The sequence below is a fragment of the Aquarana catesbeiana genome, linkage group LG09 (genome assembly GCF_042186555.1).
Source record: "Aquarana catesbeiana isolate 2022-GZ linkage group LG09, ASM4218655v1, whole genome shotgun sequence".
NCBI lineage: Eukaryota > Metazoa > Chordata > Amphibia > Anura > Ranidae > Aquarana > Aquarana catesbeiana.
In genome coordinates this window covers 106,265,880-106,287,728 of record NC_133332.1, presented here as the reverse complement: position 1 = coordinate 106,287,728, position 21,849 = coordinate 106,265,880, and the positions used below count along the sequence as shown (strand labels likewise).

Below are 21,849 nucleotides of genomic sequence, written 5' to 3'. Positions count from 1 at the left end.
AATGTGGCAGAGTAACAGTGTGCTTTGCCAACCTGCCCCACAGCTATGGAGGCGGAGGTCTTATGGCGGATGCAGCAAGTGCTGACTGACCTTGATGAACCTGTTTCTGCAATGGATGATCTTGGTTGGAGGAATGTGCCTGTCCAGCAGCATGCCAGAGAATCGGCAGTGGAAAATCTGAAGATTGCCGTCCCCAAACCTGAAGTGCTGACAACAGGGCAGAGCTCTGCTAACCTCTGCCCAGCACTGATAGCATCTTCTGGGTTGCAGGGACAGGAGATGGTGAACCTTTATCCCCAGACACCAGTTGCAGAGACAGGGGATTTGATAGACTTTTCTGCTGAGGAAGAACAACCTGGTGAGCCTCCAGCAGAAGAAAAGCTGTTATTAGGGCCAAACTTCACTGTGCTCTGCCCAGCACCAACAGAAGTATCTGTGAAGTTACAAGGAACTTCCCCAGCTGAAGCGCTGGCAACCGGACAGAGGGTCCAAGATCTCTGCCCTACACCTGCGGCGGTTCCGGAGGCTCAGGGTGAGGAGGAGGTGGTCACTTCCCAGCAGCAGATCAGGATACAGGGGGAGAAGGGAGAGCAGGTGTTCGTCGTCCCTCCCCAACAGTTGGCCAGGGTGGAGGAAGTGGTCTTTCCTCCCCAGCAAAGATCCATGCACCTAGGAGACAATACCACAGACATATCGTCCCAACATCCAGATGAGGGAATGGAAAAGGAAGCAGCCGGCTCACCTCCCCAATGGCAGCTACACAGTTTGGGAGTGGAGGAAGCCAGCCTCTTGCCCAGTTAGCCGGAGCAGATGGTGTGGGGTTTCCAGCAGAGGGGCTGGCATTTGGGGGAACGATGCTCTTTGTGAGCTGTATGCCTGGGGACCCTTGAGGTGGTATTACTGTGGATTCGGGTCCTGTTCCCCCAGGACACACAGACTCTGGGGACCCTGGATTTTCCATATTAGAAATAGTGGCTGATTTATAATGCTGGGACAAATACTGTTAGGAGATGCTGATGTAAATTCCAGCCACCTGTCTGTCTGTTGCCTGCTAGAATGTGTATAGTAAATAAGCCTCTAGTATGGGATCTAAGAGTCATTAGATCCCCATTGTTGTTTGTGTTAATTAACTCTGCTATTGTGATAATGTTGATTGGGTTTTCTGAGCTACAAGAAAGCCAGTCTGGCCTAAAGGTCATGTCTGAGTCATCTAGGCTGTCTAAAGGGATTAGTTAATTAGCCCATGTTAATTAGGTTAATTAGGTTACAGGTGTATAGTTAGAGTAATATTAGCAGGAGGTCTGCACCTCCTCTTTTACTGTATAAAAGAGACTGTATTCCTGTCAATAAAGGGAGATTCCTGGTTGAACTTACATACAGCCTGCCTGGTGTTTGTTCTGAGCTACACAACTGGATTAGAACGGCACATAGCTGCAGTTCTAGTCCCGAAGCATCGGATGACCGAACCATCAGATGTTGCGATCTGCAGTCTGATTCTATAGCCGCAGAGGAGTGTCGGGAGAGTGGAACCGAGCGAGCAGGGGCTCGTTACAGTAGGGAATAAAAGCCTCACATCCCTGAGTAAAAGCAGCACATAGTCAACACATAAACACTTGCTAGGCACATAGTTAACCCTTTGATTGCCTCAGATGTTAACCTCTTCCTATCCAGTGTCATTAGTACAGTGATAGTGCATATTATTAGCACCGATTAATATATTTGTGTCACTGGAGATGTCAGTGTCAGTCAGCCAGTTGCCACTCACGGTCAGTTAGTCCACATCTCAGTCCCACTATATGTTGCTGATCGCCGCCATTATTGGTATTAAAAAAAAAAAAACATTCTTGTATCTATACCATTGTTTGTAGATGCTATAACTTTCATGCAAGCCAATCGATATATACTTATTGGGATTTTTTTTACCAAAGACATGTAGCAGAATACATTTTGGCCTAAATTTATGAAGAAATTAGTTTTTTTTTTTTTTTTTCATTGGGTATGTTTTAGGCCTCTTCCACATGAGGCGGATCCACTCAGCTCAGCAAAAGAGCGCTCCGTTGATCCTGGCTGAGCTGGCAGATGACAGGTCCGTCTCTGCTCACTGAGCAGGGAGGGGCCTGTCAGAGTGCCGCTGATTCCTATGGAGAGATCGGATGAAAACGGACAACATGTCCGTTTTCATCAGATCTCATCCGATCCGCCAAGACAAATGGCGAACGTATCGCCATACATCTGATTTTAGTGGATCGGATGGCATACGGGTGTCAGCATACACATCTCCACTGATATTCATCTCTCTATAGGAGTCAATGGATGGCCTGCTCGGATCCGCCTGAAAAACGGACAGGCGGATCCAAGTGGGCTTGCCGTGTGAAAGGGGCTTTATAGCAGAAAGTAAAACATAATATTTTTTTTTTAAGTTTGGGTCTTTTTTAAATTTATTTAGTAAAATATAAAAAAAACAGTGGTGATCAAATACCACCAAAATAAAGCTCTACTTATGAGAAAATGTTTTTAAATTATATGAATTTTGTTTGTGTACAGCATTGCATGACCGCACGATAGCTAGTTAACCACTTACAGACCGGAAGATTTTCCCCCTTAATGACCAGGCCATTTTTGCTATAAGGCACTGCGTCGCTTTAACTGGCAATTGCGCGGTCGTGCGACGCTGTACCCAAACAAAATTGACGTCCTTTTTTCCCACAAATAGAGCTTTATTTTGGTGTTATTTGATCACCTCTGCGTTTTTGTTTTTTTTTGCGCTATAAACAAAAAAAGACTGACAATCTTGAAAAAAAAACAATATTTTTTACTTTTTGCTATAATAAATATCCCCCCAAAAAATGGAAAAAACTAATTTCTTCATCAGTTTAGGCCAATATGTACACTAATAAGCAAAGTTGATACAGACAATCCACACTAGCTATCTGGTTTCCCTGTAATTCTCAGTGCAGAAAATCCCTAGCGCCTAACAATGCCCTTTCTTCCAGGTTATAGGAATAAAATTAACGTTTTAAATAAGAGCCAGTGGCAAATTATCTTTCATCAACATGACCATCCTAAGCTACTAAAAATTTGAGGAGTTAGACCTAACCTAAAAACAACAACAGTGCTGAAGTGCAGGCAACTTAGAGCATAGGTTAAGCAAACTATTGTCATACAAAGGGAATTGTAGGCTTGGGACATGCCTTAAAGCTGTATGTGGTGTTATAGAACAGGGTGCTAAAGCACTCAGTAAGGCTCAGAATAACACAGTATCTCTATAGCACAGAATTGTAAGCTCTCCATAACAGCTCCAACATGCACTGACAATATAGATGTTGTGACCCCTCCATTTTACAGTGGGGGCTGATTTATCCATAGATTAATAGGTCTTGTGAGTCAGCTGACCAGGTACAAAGGCTTAATAGGCTGACATTCGGCCCAGATGTTAACACTGGAAACCTGCTTTGAACTCAAGGCTGAGGTGAACAGAAACTTTATTACTAAAAGACAGTAAAAACAACTTTAATTGTTCTAAAGTAGCAGTATAACAGTCCTGCTTAAAGCAGAACTATACTCTCCTGTTTTCTAGCGGTGTGATCCCCTGGAGCTCACTGCTCCCCGGTTGAGATTACGTCACTCCCATACATGCATGGGAATTCAGTCATCCTGGCATTGCCAAAATTCCACACTATGTTGCATGTGTGCAGCTCAGTATACAGTGTGGACGGGCAAGTAATGGAACTTTAATGCAAATGGGACATGGTATGTCTCTTCTTCAATAAAAATCTTGCCTGTTAGCACTTTCTTTTTGGCAGATTAAAGTTTCGCTTTAACTAACTAACACAAGGGCTCCCCTTTGTTTAAACCACTGTTGAGATGGTATTTTGTACTTAAAATGCTTTATAATGATATAATGTCAGTGGTGGTATTTGCCATGTACCCTCTGAACCCTATTGCAGAGTTTTCTACATGCTTTTCTATATGTTTTTTTTTTTCTGTGTTTTTCCACATATTTGACCAGGTTCCTTCTGTCACTAAGATTGAATATTGTAGAAAGAATATTGTAGATTGTGCTTTTGTAGAGCTGTTTGAATATCATCAATAAACAATTCTAAAGACTTGTGCCATGTGCAGGACTTTTAGTTGGATTATTGTTCTGTGTATGAGTACACAGAAGCCTTGGACCTAGCACAGGTGAGTCCCAAAAGCACAATGGGATGCAGAGGTAGAGCAATTTGTTTTTGTTTCATTAGTACTAAAATGGATCTACCCTTCCCACTCTCTTTAAATTTACAAAGAATTGGTTGGTATTCCACTTTGAGTTTCAGATCCCAGGTAAATTGTAATACAGCCGGACACTGCATATAATGAATTAAAAATGAATGCTTAGAAGTCATGGTAAAGTAAACTTGAGAATGTCAAGCCTAGATTATTATCCAGGAAGGGGTTATATTTTGCAAATTCTGCACAACAATTTTTCTGCTAATCTTTCAGACGGATTGGAACTGTTTTGTTAAACATCCATTTTCAATTACACCAGTAATACATGTAAAATGCCACCCTAAACAGCTTTGTGCAGTATGTAATGATTTGCTTTTCGTTTATTATCCATGATAAGTCTAGCATTTTAATTACAATGACTTCATGAAATGTATTTATAAGCAATTTTATAGGCTTTTTTTTTTAAATGTCACTCATAAAAATGAGCTCTATTCATTCTATACTGTCCCCTCACTTGTCAAGCTGTGACTTGACTGTTTACTGTCATACTACAAATGATTAGGGATCATTAGGGATGAGATTCAGATTCATCTCTACAGCGGGTATAAAACCAATCCAGCATGTTCAAGGTTTGTTGTCCCCATGAACTAATGCTGGATTTCACTGGTCCAAATGATAAACATAATGCACTGCCTGGCGTTTGAACTTAGATTAGCTTAACAGGGACAGTAATTTAGAGACACTCACAGCCCTTTCTAGGACTACCTATATGTGTATGCCAGTAGTCATTGTAGTTATATAATGACTGCATTCTCAGAAAGTGGCCTAGCCATACATCTACAGTATGCACAGGAGGGGTAGTTGGGTGGTTAATAAAGCCATCTTTTTCCTCCTCCCAGGTGAAGTGAAGACAGTTGTCTGCAACTGCTATTAATGTACCCTTTTCTTCTTCCTCCACTTCTGCAAATCCTGTCATAGCCCTACAAAATGGCAATGAGGAGACGGCAGAGTTATGTAATCACACAATCAATGACACGCTGCAGGAGGATGCTCTTGGTCATGCACAAGCATTCCTCCTAACAGATAGTGATGATGATGAAGATAGGACCACAACCATACAGGGAGGGGACAGCAGGCTGGTAACTGCAAGAGGCAGTGATATTCCAGCAGATAGAACTTGCTTCTGATTAGGGATGAGCTTCGAGTTCGAGTCGAACTCATGTTCGACTCGAACATTGGCTGTTCGCAAGTTCACCGAACAGCGAACAATTTGGGGTGTTCGCGGCAAATTCGAATGCCGCGGAACACCCTTTAAAAGTCTATGGGAGAAATCAAAAGTGCTAATTTTAAAGGCTAATATGCAAGTTATTGTCATAAAAAGTGTTTGGGGACCTGGGTCCTGCCCCAGGGGACATGGATCAATGCAAAAAAAAGTTTTAAAAACGGCCGTTTTTTCAGGAGCAGTGATTTTAATAATACTTAAAGTCAATCAATAAAAGTGTAATATCCCTTTAAATTTCGTACCTGGGGGGTGTCTATAGTGTGCCTGTAAAGGGGCGCATGTTTCCTGTGTTTAGAACAGTCTGACAGCAAAATGACATTTTGAAGGAAAAAACTCATTTAAAACTACCCGCGGCTATTGCATTGCCGACAATACACATAGAAGTTCATTGATAAAAACGGCATGGGAATTCCCCAAAGGGGAACCCCGAACCAAAATTAAAAAAAAAAAATGACGTGGGGGTCCCCCTAAATTCCATACCAGGCCCTTCAGGTCTGGTATGGATATTAAGGGGAACCCCGGCCAAAATTTAAAAAAAAAAATGACGTGGGGTTCCCCCTAAATTCCATACCAGACCCTTCAGGTCTGGTATGGATTTTAAGGGGAACCCCGCGCCAAAAAAAAAAAAAAAAAAAACGACGTGGGGTCCCCCCAAAAATCCATACCAGACCCTTATCCGAGCACGCAACCTGGCAGGCCGCAGGAAAAGAGGGGGGGACGAGAGTGCGGCCCCCCTCCCTCCTGAACCGTACCAGGCCACATGCCCTCAACATTGGGAGGGTGCTTTGGGGTAGCCCCCCAAAACACCTTGTCCCCATGTTGATGAGGACAAGGGCCTCATCCCCACAACCCTGGCCGGTGGTTGTGGGGGTCTGCGGGCGGGGGGCTTATCGGAATCTGGAAGCCCCCTTTAACAAGGTGACCCCCAGATCCCGGCCCCCCCCCTGTGTGAAATGGTAAGGGGGTACATAAGTACCCCTACCATTTCACGAAAAAAGTGTCAAAAATGTTAAAAATGACAAGAGACAGTTTTTGACAATTCCTTTATTTAAATGCTTCTTCTTTCTTCTATCTTCCTTCATCTTCTGGTTCTTCTGGCTCTTCTGGTTCTTCTGGTTCTTCCTCCAGCGTTCTCGTCCAGCATCTCCTCCGCGGCGTCTTCTGTCTTCTTCTCCTCGGGCCGCTCCGCACCCATGGCATGGGGGGGAGGCTCCCACTCTTCTCTTCTTCTCTTCTTCTTTTCTTCTTTTCTTCTTTTCTTCTCTTCTTCTCTTCTTCTTCATTTTCTTCTCCGGGCCGCTCCGCAATCCATGCTGGCATGGAGGGAGGCTCCCGCTGTGTGACGGCGCTCCTCGTCTGACAGTTCTTAAATAACGGGGGGCGGGGCCACCCGGTGACCCCGCCCCCCTCTGACGCACGGTGACTTGACGGGACTTCCCTGTGGCATTCCCCGTGACGTCACAGGGAAGTCCCGTCAAGTCACCGTGCGTCAGAGGGGGGCGGGGTCACCGGGTGGCCCCGCCCCCCCCGTTATTTAAGAACTGTCAGACGAGGAGCGCCGTCACACAGCGGGAGCCTCCCTCCATGCCAGCATGGATTGCGGAGCGGCCCGGAGAAGAAAATGAAGAAGAAGAGAAGAAGAGAAGAAAAGAAGAAAAGAAGAAGAGAAGAAGAGAAGAGCGGGAGCCTCCCCCCCATGCCATGGGTGCGGAGCGGCCCAAGGAGAAGAAGACAGAAGACGCCGCGGAGGAGATGCTGGACACGAACGCCGGAGGAAGAACCAGAAGAACCAGAAGAGCCAGAAGAACCAGAAGATGAAGGAAGATAGAAGAAAGAAGAAGCATTTAAATAAAGGAATTGTCAAAAACTGTCTCTTGTCATTTTTAACATTTTTGACACTTTTTTCGTGAAATGGTAGGGGTACTTATGTACCCCCTTACCATTTCACACGGGGGGGCCGGGATCTGGGGGTCACCTTGTTAAAGGGGGCTTCCAGATTCCGATAAGCCCCCCGCCCGCAGACCCCCACAACCACCGGCCAGGGTTGTGGGGATGAGGCCCTTGTCCTCATCAACATGGGGACAAGGTGTTTTGGGGGGCTACCCCAAAGCACCCTCCCAATGTTGAGGGCATGTGGCCTGGTACGGTTCAGGAGGGAGGGGGGGCCGCACTCTCGTCCCCCCCTCTTTTCCTGCGGCCTGCCAGGTTGCGTGCTCGGATAAGGGTCTGGTATGGATTTTTGGGGGGACCCCACGCCGGTTTTTTTTTTTTTTTTTGGCGCGGGGTTCCCCTTAAAATCCATACCAGACCTGAAGGGTCTGGTATGGAATTTAGGGGGAACCCCACGTCATTTTTTTTTTTAAATTTTGGCCGGGGTTCCCCTTAATATCCATACCAGACCTGAAGGGCCTGGTATGGAATTTAGGAGGACTCCCACGTCATTTTTTTTTTTTAATTTTGGTTCGGGGTTCCCCTTTGGGGAATTCCCATGCCGTTTTTATCAATGAACTTCTATGTGTATTGTCGGCAATGCAATAGCCGCGGGTAGTTTTAAATGAGTTTTTTCCTTCAAAATGTCATTTTGCTGTCAGACTGTTCTAAACACAGGAAACATGCACCCCTTTACAGGCATACTATAGACACCCCCCAGGTACGAAATTTAAAGGGATATTACACTTTTATTGTTTGACTTTTAGCATTATTAAAATCACTGCTCCTGAAAAAACGGCCGTTTTTAAAACTTTTTTTTGCATTGATCCATGTCCCCTGGGGCAGGACCCAGGTCCCCAAACACTTTTTATGACAATAACTTGCATATAAGCCTTGAAAATTAGCACTTTTGATTATTCATGTTCGTGTCCCATAGACTTTAACGGTGTTCGCATGTTCGAACGAACTTTTTTCCTGTTCGCATGTTCTGGTGCGAACCGAACAGGGGGGTGTTTGGCTCATCCCTACTTCTGATTGGGCTCCAGCAATGAGGAGGTGGTGGATGATAAAGTTGCAGACATTCTTTAGATGCCCCTGAAAAAAGAGGCTGAAAGTTTTGAGGGAGAGGCAGAACAACAACAAGGGAAGATTTTGTTTGGAGGGAGGAGAATCCATCTGGAGCCACTGCCCCACAGGTACATGTCACTGTTATCCCCAGTACCTTCAGTGTTTTTCACACATCTGCTACCAAAAAACTGTTGTGATCTGAAGTCTCCTTGTTTCCTACTTTCCACATTTCCTGCAGGCATTTTGGGGGGTGGGCGGTTGGTTCTTGTATTCTCAAATGCCTTTTCAAGGACCCCAGAATTTGGGGCATTTAAAAAGGGACTATCGGATAGCTGGATCAAGGGGGAAAATAAAAGCTAAAAACAAAAAAATATGCGCTCATACCTAAAAAACCCATCAAACTTAGCAGCTGTATACATATCACAAAAGTTATTAACACAAACTCCAGAAAATGAATACATAAAAAGATTTCAAATACCACAAACACATAAAAAGTGCATTATCCATCATATATATCTATATATTGATATAGATATAGATATATATACAGTATATACTGTATAGGCTATAGGTCCATTCACCATATAGTGTTTCAACAATAAATTCCACAAGTGAGAACATCATCCAATGTGGAAAATGTGCCTATGCTTGCAAGCTTTACAATACATCCCAGTGGCTTAACTCACTTACCAAATTTATTTGAGCAGTTGTATTAAAATGGTCATCAGGGCATAGCAGTGTTCAAATACACAAGAATCATTGGGTTGGCTCATTGGATTTTTATATGCACTGTGTCATCGGTATGTTGACAGAGGGGTCCGCACACAATCAGGAAGTGCAATGTCGCGGCACCCAATACATTTCTAAGCTGTCTTAGACATTTCTAAGCTGAGATTCCTAGTGCTGATCTGAGCTCTTTAACTGTGAGTACCAGTGGATTATTTTAATGTACAGTAGGTGTAGAATGGAATCACCCTCCTTTAATCACTTAAGGACCAAGCCTATTTTTCAAACTTGGTGTTTACAAGTTAAAATCTTTTTTTTTTTTTTGCTAGAAAATTACTTAGAACACCCAAACATTATATATATATATTTTTCAGACACCCTAGAGAATAAAATTGCAATCGTTGCAATACATTATGTCACACTGTATTTGCGCAGCAGTCTTATAGGCGCAATTTTTTTGGAAAAAATACACTTTTTTAAAATAAAAAATAATACAACAGTAAAGTCAGCACAATTTTTTATATTGTGAAAGATTATGTTATGCTGAGTAAATTGATACCCAACATGTCATGCTTCAAAATTGCGCCCGCTCGTGGAATGGCGACAAACTTTGAGCCTTAAGAATCTCCATAGGTGAAGTTTACGTTTTAATTTCTATAGGTTACAAGTTTGAGTTACAGAGTAGGTCTTTTGCTAGAAGTATTGATCTTGCGGCAATAGCTCACATGTATGGTTTGAACACAGTTTTCATATGCAAGTGCGACTTACGTATGCGTTCGCTTCTGCGTTGGAGCTCGGCGGGACAGGGCATTTTAAATGTTTTTTTTTTATTTATTTTGCTTTTTATTTTTTATTTTTACACTGTCCTTTAAAAAAAAAAATTGAGTCACTTGAGCCATCTTTCCCTCACCCAGCTCCATATCTCAGAGGGGAGAGGACATGATCGGCTCCACCGCTACTGATAGCTCCGGTCGGCGGCGGAGCTGACCGGAGTGCGGCGGGAGGGGGTAGCCCTCTCCCACCCCCAAAAAAGTGATCTTGAGGCGAATCCGCTGCGGAGACCACTTTTATCAGGAAGAGGACTGTCTGCTGTTTAAAAATATACTGGGGCTATGGCAGCTATCTGCTGCCATAACCCCAGTATTCTGCATCAAAGTAATGACGTATAATGATGGCGGGTGGTCCGCAAGTTGTTAAAATAATCACATTTTGTTGCTTTGCAGCATGAAATGAAGACAGACACATTTTTTGTTTTTTTTTTCAGCTGCAGTTATACTGCAACTTATAACATCCAAGTGAAAGATATCACACCAACATGTCAGAAAAAAAAAACAGAACCACTGAGTTGGAAAAAGGATCAGAAATGACTTGTAAACTCAATCAGGTGTAGCCAATCACCTTCTCAATAGCACACAAAGCCATTTGACTTTCAACAGCTCTGGTCATTTGATTAGCTCAGCATGAAAAGAGCTTTCCTGGAGCATTTCAGTCCCTGTTAGTGCAAATGAAGCAAACAATCAACTATAAGTGGCTATGCACTGTCAAAACCCTTGCCACCCACTCTCATTCAGGAAGGTTCAAACAGAGAGAAGCCTTATGCCGCGTACACACGGTTCGATGTTCGATGTGAGCTTGTTTCAGAAAATCCGACCGTGTGTATGCTCCATCGGACAGCTGGTTCTCAAATTTTCTGACAACAAAACTTGTTGTCGGAAATTCCAAGCGTGTGTACACAATTCCGACACACAAAATCCCACGCATGCTCAGAATCAAGCAGAAGAGCCACACTGGCTATTGAACTTAATTTTTCTCAGCTCGTTGTACATCACCGCGTTCTTGACGTTCAGAATTTCCGAAAACATTTGTGTGATCGTGTGTATGCAAGACAAGTTTAAGCCAACATCCGTCGGAAAAAAATCCACGGTTTTGTTGTTGGAATGTCCGATCATCTGTACGCGGCATTAGAGTGTAAAACATCCTCTTTATTATAATAATATACATTAGGACCTCTTTGCAACATTTCCTGATGGTGGCCTGATCCCCTCTATTGATCAAAGTGCCTCAGATGCAGCAGTAGTGGTGGCTGCCTTAGCGATACTTTTAAGAATTATTTAATACCACAGCAGACAGGCCTGTCTGGTGGTAGTGGTCACAAGCAGTGCCTGAGCAACATGGTTGCTAACCGCATGGGGGCCCAGGGTTGATGTCTTCACTCTTAGAAGCAAAATCCCATGGACTATGCGGTGTCCATCCTGAACCAATAGTCAGAGATTACAGAGTACGCGCTGGAGCTACAGCTAGTGTGCTGTCTGAGAGGGTCTTTAGAGCAGCAGGAGTTTTTTTTTTTATGGAGAGGTGAATCTGTGTGTCACATGATGGTGCGGTCTGATACATTTTCATTAAAAATTAATCTTGGATTACCAATAAACATAAAATCTCTGCTGCTGATGTTACAGACTCAATTTTTCAATGTGTGCTGCAGGGTAAATCCTGTTTGTAGACAAACAAAAAAAGTACCACTAAAATTAACCTATCACTTACATCAGTCAACATGACATGTAATGAACTGGTGCAGTTCATAAAAAAAACAGCTTGCAAATCTACAATATGCTACAGAAAAATTACAACCAATCACACACAGGATGCCGACTCACTATGACCAAAGCTAAACCAGGTAATGTAAGATGGCTTCAAATCTGTTCCTCAGCCCCAGGAGAGGTCCATCAGATGTGTCTCACCTCCTAGTGGGGCAATCTTAATGATTAAGTTCACTAGAGGGCAAGACACATCTGTGTAGTTTTAGTCACAGTGAGTCAGCATCCTGACAATATTTGGTCAATAAAGTCACTCAGGATTTTTGGTCAGATTGTTTACATACAGTAGCCAGCCAGGGATCTCTTGTGTAAACATTGCCGGATTGGTGTCATGCTAGTAAGTCTTTTTTGGGCTGGAGCACCCCCCCCACTCCTCATTACCTCTTATTTAGTGGCCACCAGTGTATAGGATGTATCCCCTTCAGTTCTCCCTCATAGAGGGGTTCAGCTCCCATGGTTGAGACAAAGGATCTTCCATTCTATTACTAAAGTAGGACCCACTAATTCAGGGTACTTTGTCGCAGTAAGTGGGCTTAGCACTATATGACCATATAGTGTGACCAAATCCCCTTATTTTTTGAATATGTTCAGGTGTTTTTAACTAGCCTTGCAGGAAATGTCATTCTTCTATGTGTGCGCTGTAAAATATTTTGTACTGTTTGTAGGTCTTATAGCAGCACCATCTTGAATTTAAACGCATTGTAGGGTTTGCCCCCCAAATATGTACTTGTATATTGGAATAGACCCTGACCAGGTTTTTTTGGGCTGGAGCACCCCTCCCCCTCCTCATTACTTCTTATTTAGTGGCCACCAGTGTATAGGATGTATCCCCTTCAGTTCTCCCACATAGAGGAGTTTAGCTCCTATGGTTGAGACAAAGGATCTTCCATTCTATTACTAGAGTAGGACCCACTAATTCTGGGTACTTTGTCGCAGTAAGTGGGCTTAGCACTATATGACCATATAGTGTGACCAAACTCCCATATTTTTTGAAAATGTTCAGGTGTTTTTAACTAGCCTTGCAGGAAATGTCATTCTTGTATGTGTGCACGGTAAAATATTTTGTACTGTTTGTAGGTCTTATAGCAGCACCATCTTGAATTTAAACGCATTGTAGGGTGTGCCCCCCAAATATGTACTTGTATATTGGAATAGACCCTGACCAGGTTTTTTTGGGCTGGAGCACCCCTCCCCCTCCTCATTACCTCTTATTTAGTGGCCACCAGTGTATAGGATGTATCCCCTTCAGTTCTCCCACATAGAGGAGTTTAGCTCCCATGGTTGAGACAAAGGATGTTCCATTCTATTACTAGAGTAGGACCCACTAATTCGGGGTACTTTGTCGCAGTAAGTGGGCTTAGCACTATATGACCATATAGTGTGACCAAACCCCCGTATTTTTTGAATATGTTCAGGTGTTTTTAACTAGCCTTGCAGGAAATGTCATTCTTCTATGTGTGCGCTGTAAAATATTTTGTACTGTTTGTAGGTCTTATAGCAGCACCATCTTGAATTTTAACGCATTGTAGGGTGTGCCCCCCCAAATATGTACTTGTATGCTAGTAAGTCAACATCGTCAGGAGGCAGGTCATCATGATTGACAAGGATATACATCACTGAACAATGTGATTGATGTTAGAATTACACATTGTTTACATTGTCAAATAGAAGATTCTGTCATGGTGTGAGTGTTTCTATTTACTTTTACCTTTTTTGGGAATGAGTAATAAGGGGTACTAATATACCTCTTACTCATTCCCCTGGCGAGGGGGTGGATATCTGAGGGCCCACTTGTTATAAAGGGGTTTTCACACTCTAAGTCCCCCCAAAACCCCCAAATCTTCTTTGGACTGGATGTGAGGATAAGGTCCTTGTCATCTCAATATGGTGCCATGGTGCCTAGCAAGAAGGAAATGCTTTGCCACCCCTAGTGTCTATCTTTGAGCTCACCTGCCTCATAGGCAGGGCTGTAGGGGATGCATCGCCTATTCCAAGCCAAGAGTCTGAACACCTAGGACCAAATGGCAATAGACCTGGGAAAGGATGTCCACATTCTGATGCAATCTCCAAGCTCTATGCACCATTGTAAGCTTGAAATCTTGGAGATCAAGAAAGCACCTGATAAACCTGTGCCATCCAGGTAAAGGGGGCATAGCCTGACATGAGTGTCTCTAAAGCCCGCTTTATCACGAGACACTCCATCTCCAGAAAGTATTAACCTTTCTCAGGCAAAGTGAGTTTCCGGCTCAAATACATAACAGGGTGCTCTTCACCCTCAATTAACTGGGGGAAAACTTTCTAAGACTAGTGTTGAACTTTCCTCCTGCTAGTTTAAAGCCATGTGGGTTTTGGGGGTGCACAGCTAGATTTTGTTGTTTGCACAAGATAGCATTTACTTTTTACTCCTGATGAAGCTCCTATTTTCAGCGAAAGGTGTTAAGTTTTCTTTAGGATATGCACCCTTTTGTTTCTTTTTTGTTTGTTAAGGGGCGCTCATATTTTATTAGGAGAGTGACTGATTATCTCAAATAATTCTCCTGTTAGTGGAAGCAATATTATAAAAGGATTTGTAATTATTGCTACTACCTTTAAACCCATTGATTTTGTTTGACACATCTTTGGTGGGGAAAGTTGTTATTCAGTCTTCATAGTAGATACTTTACAAACCAATTTATACAGAGCAAATGTGTGATTGATGTTATATTACAATTATAACTATGTTATCAAGAGGTATTGTTTGGTGTTTCCCAATTTTAGTATGGAATAGAGATTTTTCCCACAATTTACTTGATAGATTTTTTCTGAGTTTCTTCTGGTGCTGCCATAATATTTAGTGTGAATAATTCAGATACTGTTTCCCATTTTGGTCTGGAGACTTCTTGTGTTTCCCCCTCCTATAAGTAAAATCACACACAATGATCCTACCACTCATTTAAGTCCTAATAAAAGTTATGCCGCGTACACACGAGCGGACTTTCTATCCTACTTGGTCCGGCACACTTTCCGACGGACTTTGTCCGCCAGGTGCGCCGGACTTTAAAACGGACGGACTTGCCCACACACGCCGGGACTTTCCGGCGGGCTAAGTCCGCCCGTCTTTCCGACGGACTTTCGCCGGAGTTCCGGCGGACTTTCAGAATGAACGGACTTGCCCACACACGGACAAGTCCGTTCATTTTGAACGTGACTCAGGTGCGACGGGACTAGAAAAGGATGTCAATCTTGCCGCTTTTATCGGCGAGATTGACACCTTACTAGCCCCGTCGCGGGGCATACCAGGCCCTTAGGTCTGGTATGGATTATAAAGGGGAACCCCGCTACGCCGAAAAAACGGCGTGGGGTCCCCCTAAAATCCATACCAGACCCCGATCCGAGCACGCAGCCTGGCCGGTCAGGAAAGGGGGTGGGGACGAGCGAGCGCCCCCCCCTCCTGAACCGTACCAGGCCGCATGCCCTCAACATGGGGGTGGGTGCTTTGGGGGAGGGGGGCGCCCTGCGCCCCCCCCCCCAAAGCACCTTGTCCCCATGTTGATGAGGACAAGGGCCTCTTCCCGACAACCCTGGCCGTTGGTTGTCGGGGTCTGCGGGCGGGGGCTTATCGGAATCTGGGAGCCCCCTTTAATAAGGGGGCCCCCAGATCCCGGCCCCCCACCCTATGTAAATGAGTATGGGGTACATGGTACCCCTACCCATTTACCTAGGAAAAAAGTGTAAGTAATAAAACACACTACACAGGTTTTTAAAATATTTTATTAAACAGCTCCGGGGGGGGGATCTTCCTCCGGCTTCGGGGGTCTTCTTCCGGCTTCGGGGGTCCCTCCGCTTCATCTTCTCCCGGCGTCCGGTTGGTTCTTCTCCGCTCTCTTCTCCCGGTGTTCCTGTTCTTCGGCCGGCTCCTCTGCTGTCTTCAATTAGCTCTCTTGCCAGCAGAGGTCCGGACTTCTGGGCTTCTGGGCTTCTGGGCTTCTCTTCCCCAGATGTTGACACGACGCTCTCTCCTGCTGGACTGCTCTCCGAGGGCTGCGTTGTGACTTATATAGGTGGAGACCCCGCCCCCTTTTGATGTCACAGTCCCTGGGCATGCTGGGACTGTGACGTTTTAGGGGGCGTGGTCAACATCACCCAGTGACCACGCCCCCTAAAACGTCACAGTCCCAGCATGCCCAGGGACTGTGACATCAAAAGGGGGCGGGGTCTCCGCCTATATAAGTCACAACGCAGCCCTCGGAGAGCAGTCCAGCAGGAGAGAGCGTCGTGTCAACATCTGGGGAAGAGAAGCCCAGAAGCCCAGAAGCCCAGAAGCCCAGAAGCCCAGAAGTCCGGACCTCTGCTGGCAAGAGAGCTAATTGAAGACAGCAGAAGAGCCGGCCGAAGAACAGGAACACCGGGAGAAGAGAGCGGAGAAGAACCAACCGGACGCCGGGAGAAGATGAAGCGGAGGGACCCCCGAAGCCGGAAGAAGACCCCCGAAGCCGGAGGAAGATCCCCCCCCCCGGAGCTGTTTAATAAAATATTTTAAAAACCTGTGTAGTGTGTTTTATTACTTACACTTTTTTCCTAGGTAAATGGGTAGGGGTACCATGTACCCCATACTCATTTACATAGGGTGGGGGGCCGGGATCTGGGGGCCCCCTTATTAAAGGGGGCTCCCAGATTCCGATAAGCCCCCGCCCGCAGACCCCGACAACCAACAGCCAGGGTTGTCGGGAAGAGGCCCTTGTCCTCATCAACATGGGGACAAGGTGCTTTGGGGGGGGGGCGCAGGGCGCCCCCCTCCCCCAAAGCACCCACCCCCATGTTGAGGGCATGCGGCCTGGTACGGTTCAGGAGGGGGGGGCGCTCGCTCGTCCCCACCCCCTTTCCTGACCGGCCAGGCTGCGTGCTCGGATCGGGGTCTGGTATGGATTTTAGGGGGGACCCCACGCCGTTTTTTTCGGCGTAGGGGCTTCCCTTTATAATCCATACCAGACCTAAGGGCCTGGTATGCCCCGCGCTCGCCGCAATAGGAAAATGTGTTTTTCCTATTGCAGCGAGCGTGAGATGCAATACCCTGCCCTCGTGTTGTATCTGGTCCGTCGGACCAGCCTACACACGAGCGGGCTTTCCGTCGGACCAGCACACACACGAGCGGACTTTCCGCCCGAAACTGAGTCCGGCGGAAAGATTTAGAACTTTCTTCAAATCTAGGTCCGGCGGGCTTTTGGGAAAAAGTCCGCCGGAAAAGTCCGCCGGTGCCTACACACGGGCGGATTGTCCGGCACACTCTGGTCCGCCGGACCAAGTATGCCGGAAAGTCCGACCGTGTGTACGCGGCATTAGGCTACTTTTTCTCCCTTTGGGCTTGGTGTGTAGGTATACACATCTTTGTATTGTTTTTAGCATATGTGACTGCCATATAAAGGGTGTCTTCACTGATGAGATACAGCAGACTCTAGTTCAAGTACATAGGGTTTGAACATGTCTTTGCATACAGTGTACCCCAGATAGTGGGCCTCCTCTAATCCAATCTTGCTTTTCTCGAGGTTCTCCATAAATCCTGTACTAATATGCCCAAAACCATTGTGACTCCATTTTGCTATGTTCCACCGTTTTGTGTAACAACCTTTGATTTGTCTAAGTCTGCACTTAAAGAATATGCAGAAATGCTTGCACAGCACTATACCCTATGTATAGCATTGCGGTTTGGTCTGTTTTTTCCTGTTCTCGGAATGTAGCCATGGGACAGGATGCAGGACTTATGACTCATGAACAGATGTTCTGATAACTCATGATAAATGTATCTCGAAGGTTACAGCATTGTCTAACCATATATCCCATTATATGTATGCCTCATATTAACCATATTAACCACTCCCACTTCTTATGATTTTGTAAACTACATATAAGCTTTGTACACAACAAATAAAGACAGACTTCCTTTGAATTCACATTACTTGTTTCCGTGGTTTCATTGGGTCTCACGGTACCGAGGGTCATGATGGCCTGCTGGAATTAACCAAGGGTGGTCCATAAGAAGAAGTAATTTCCTTTCAAATGGGGGCTCGTCTGGGATGAAGCAATCACCCGTGGTAAGTAAATTTTGTCTTATTTTGACAAATTGTTTTCTTGCATCGGCTCTGATAAAGCTTTAGTTCCCTTAAATTTATTGGAAAGGAGAGGGAGCACGCCTTATAGATAATAAAGTGGTCTGGGGTAGATCTAAGTTTAAATAAGTAGTACTACACTCCTTTTGGGAAGGAGGAAAAAGTGTTGGCGTTAATAAGGCAATTGCCACCGGGGCCCACATCTCTGTCTTTCTTTTCTTATCTATCGCATAGACGTATAAGATAATCTGTTGTGTAAAACACAGACTGCAAGGTAAGGCAGTTCTTCTTTTACTGTGATAAAGGGTCAGTCACAGGAAAAGGATCCCCCACCTCCCCCGAACCCTGGAGAAAATTGTAAGGATTATGTAGCCAGAGTATGTAGAACTGATTATGCGTTTATAAATCCCTTGGTGTCTAATTTGGCTGGGTGGACAGAGAGTATGCACAGTAGTGATCCATTCCCTCGAGAGGGGGATCCTCAGTGGGACATGGGAAAAGGGGGGGGGGCTGATTAAAATATGCCCCTTATTGGTTCCAGAGAAATAATAAGAAACAGAAGAAACCTTTCACAAAACCCAGTAGAGAGGATACTAATAAGAAACATAAGTATGAGGCAAATAAAAAGAGACCAGATCCAACTGCCCCTCACCTCCCTTTCAACCCTCCACCATATACAAACCAAATCTACCCCAGCCTCACGAAGGAAGATATAGATCTGTTGTCAGGACACCATGCCCTACACCTTAGACAGGCACCCACACCCGCCTCAGGACAACAGGTTATACACATATACACATCCCTGTCCAACAGCCAGTGCAGGTTCAGCAGATAGATTCCCACATAGTATCGACGCATGTTACCCCTAATGTATCGGACATACCTGATGCAGAAAGTGAGGAGCATGAACGTGAGGCTTCAGGAGGCACAACCGCACCTTCTCACGGAACAAAAGAAGAATTTCAACAGAAAATGAAGAAAGCTAAAGCAGCCTTTAAGGAAGCTAAGGATATAGTTATAGATCTTAGTCAAAGTAGCCAGTCCCGTACCAAAAGAGGAACATCATACAACAAACCAAAGAAAGTCCCAGAGGTACAAGCAGCCCTCATTACAATAGGGGAGAGAGAATCCCCGAACTTCCAAGCCCCGTTTATGACAATAGGGGATGATATGCTTAAAAAGATCACAGACATTGAGGATATAAATAAAATTAATGAAACATTGTCCCAAGCCCAGTACTTTCATCTGGGGCACTATAGCCTACTTAAAAAAAGGCCTGTAAAGGAAGAAATTACACACAAGAGGATATGCGCCTAATTATTGATGGGATAATTGGGCATACAACTGCATGAAATTGGGCAAATGTTAAAGCTGTGTCAGAAATCCAAGACAGCAACACCAAGCGGGAGCTGACAAGTTAAACTCTGAGGATGGTAGAAAGGAAATGTAGTTGGAGGTGGAGGCTGAGATGAAAAGTGCCTGGCCGCTCAGCTGTCGGCTAATTGCCAGCTCCTATCTCTTCACAGTTACTACACTGTTGCTGATATCCTGCTCATCAGTCCTGCCTACTTAAGCCGTCCAGTCCAGAGGAGCTATGCCTTCGCCTTAGTCAACATCACAGAGATACTCTCCTGCATTCCTGTTAAAAGACTTGTTTGGCTGACATCCCTTCTGGCTCCAGATCCTGCTTGCTGTTTTACTATGCTTATCTCTGGCTCCCTGAAGTTTCGGTTGTCTGACTATCCGTTCCAGTTCCTGAACTCTAGCTATGTTTTGACTATGTTTGTTCTATTTACTTGTATTATTAAACAAGTGTGATTTAACTGTACTTCTGTCTCAGTCTCATTTTATGGTTTCTGACACTATCGCACCCATAGTGCCTGATGTGCCATCACTCCTCACCTCCATTCCATCCGATGCTGAATATGTCTCTGTGATTTAACAAAAGCATTTTTTTCTGTCCTTGTGGATGAGGAGACACAGCCAATACTTGCATTTTGTTTTAGAAACTGCCAGGTGACATGGTGTAGAATGCCCCAGGGTTATATGGACTCCCCTGTAGTCTACTCAGTGGTCCTCCTGGCAACCTTGCGGTCCTGGACTCCCTGCCATGGTTCCGTCCTACGTCAATACGTTGATGATTTACTGTTGTGTAGTCCATGCCAGGTTGCATGCAAAGAGGATGGCTTAGATCTGTTACATTGGTTAGCAGATAATGGTCACAAATTTTCTAGGAAAAAGCTACAATGGTGTCAGGAAACTATTGAATACCTTGGGTTTGTGCTTTCTAAAGGAGAAAGGAAAATCAGTCATAAGAGAGCTGCGGCTCTCATGGGTCTGCCCTGCCCACTTACTAAGAAAGATATACTGTCTTTTCTTGGTATGATTGGTTACTGCCGCCAATGGATACCTGATTGTTCCTACTATGATAACCTCCTGAGACAAGTTACAAACATTGATATGCCAGATTTTGTAAAATGGAATGATGAAATGTGTAATGCTTTTGTGTATCTTAAAACTTCAATGGTCACGGCTCCTGGTCTTGGATTGCCTGAGTATGGCAAAATGTTTCACTTATTTGCCAGGGACAACTGTAAAACGATGGCGGGGATCCTAGTGCAGGAGCATGGGGGAAAACTGTGCCTTATTGCATTTTTCTAAGGATTGTGCCTATGCAGGTACAGGACATGCTGGTGTGTCTCCGAGCTTTAGCATCCTGTGCAATAGTTGTGGAGATGGCTACTTCATTCACTTTGGGTCATGCAACCACACTACACACTACTCACAATGTGTCCATTCTGTTAAAGAACATTCACACTCAACACATGTCGGCTCAAAGTTTGAGTGGCTATGAGGTGATCTTGTTGTCCAACCCAAAGCTTGAGATAAAATATACATCGCTCACATCTGGCCCCGCTCCTATCCTGAATGCCTTACTAGGCTTGAAGAGAAGATTTGGATGCCGCACACTGGATGTAGTCAGTGAGTAATGAGTATGAGTAAGCACTCAGTCCTGAGTGCGAAACGCGTCAGCTTACCTGTACTTTCTGCATGACAGTCTTGTTGTTTTGATGATCCCATTTTTTCAATAAAGTGAAGTTTTTTGACTACATCCAGTGTGCGGCATCCAAATCTTCTCCTCCATTCAAGCCTGCTTTGCCTAGCATTCAGCCAGCACCTGGAGCTCTTCTGCTCTGAAACTTCTACTTACACCTGGGTCAGTGTCAGCCTGAGCGGTGGAAACACTTTCTTTGCTTGTCTGCCTTACTAGGCTTGAAGGGTGAGGCAGATGAAGTAGTGCCTTAGCATGAGTGCATCTGGAAAAGAAGGGGTTACATAGCGGCCTATGGTAAATCCATCTCACATTCCACTCTGGTTGCAGGTCTGTTAGAGGCAATACAGCTTCCAAAATCAATAGCCATCCTCCATTGCAAAGCACAAACTGGACAACAGGATGACATCGCTAAGGGAAATGCACTAGCAGATAGAATAGCAAAGGAAGCAGCAAACAGGCAAGAGGCCACAATACAGATGCCCTTCCTAGCTCCAGAAATGCCCCCTTTAGATCAAACCTTATCTGACCTCCAGGTCCATGCCACCACCAAGAACATTAGACAATGAAACATTGAAGGAGTGCAGAAGAGCCCTGAATCAGGACTCATCTGCCAAGAGGGGAGACCATGCATACCCTTAGCTAGTGCACCCCTATTTATCTCACAATATCATGGGGTAAGACACAGAGGCTGGCAGGTAACATGTGGGTTATTGGATAAAGATTTTTTTATCCCTGGTCTTCCCTCCCTAGTGAATTTACATGTTGCCAGGTGCATCACATGCATTAGAAACAATCCAAGGAATCCACACAAGGTAAAACACGAACACCTTGTTTACCCATCCACACCATTCACTCACCTTCAGATTGATTTTACACACATGCCCAAACTAGGCAAGAGACAAG

General features: G+C 44.8%; 1 protein-coding gene across 6 annotated transcripts in view; it reads right to left on the bottom strand.

The window, feature by feature from the left end:
* HTR2C (5-hydroxytryptamine receptor 2C) overlaps positions 1-21,849 on the bottom strand; it is a 1,278,729-nt gene that overhangs the window by 687,537 nt on the left and 569,343 nt on the right. The window lies entirely within an intron of this gene.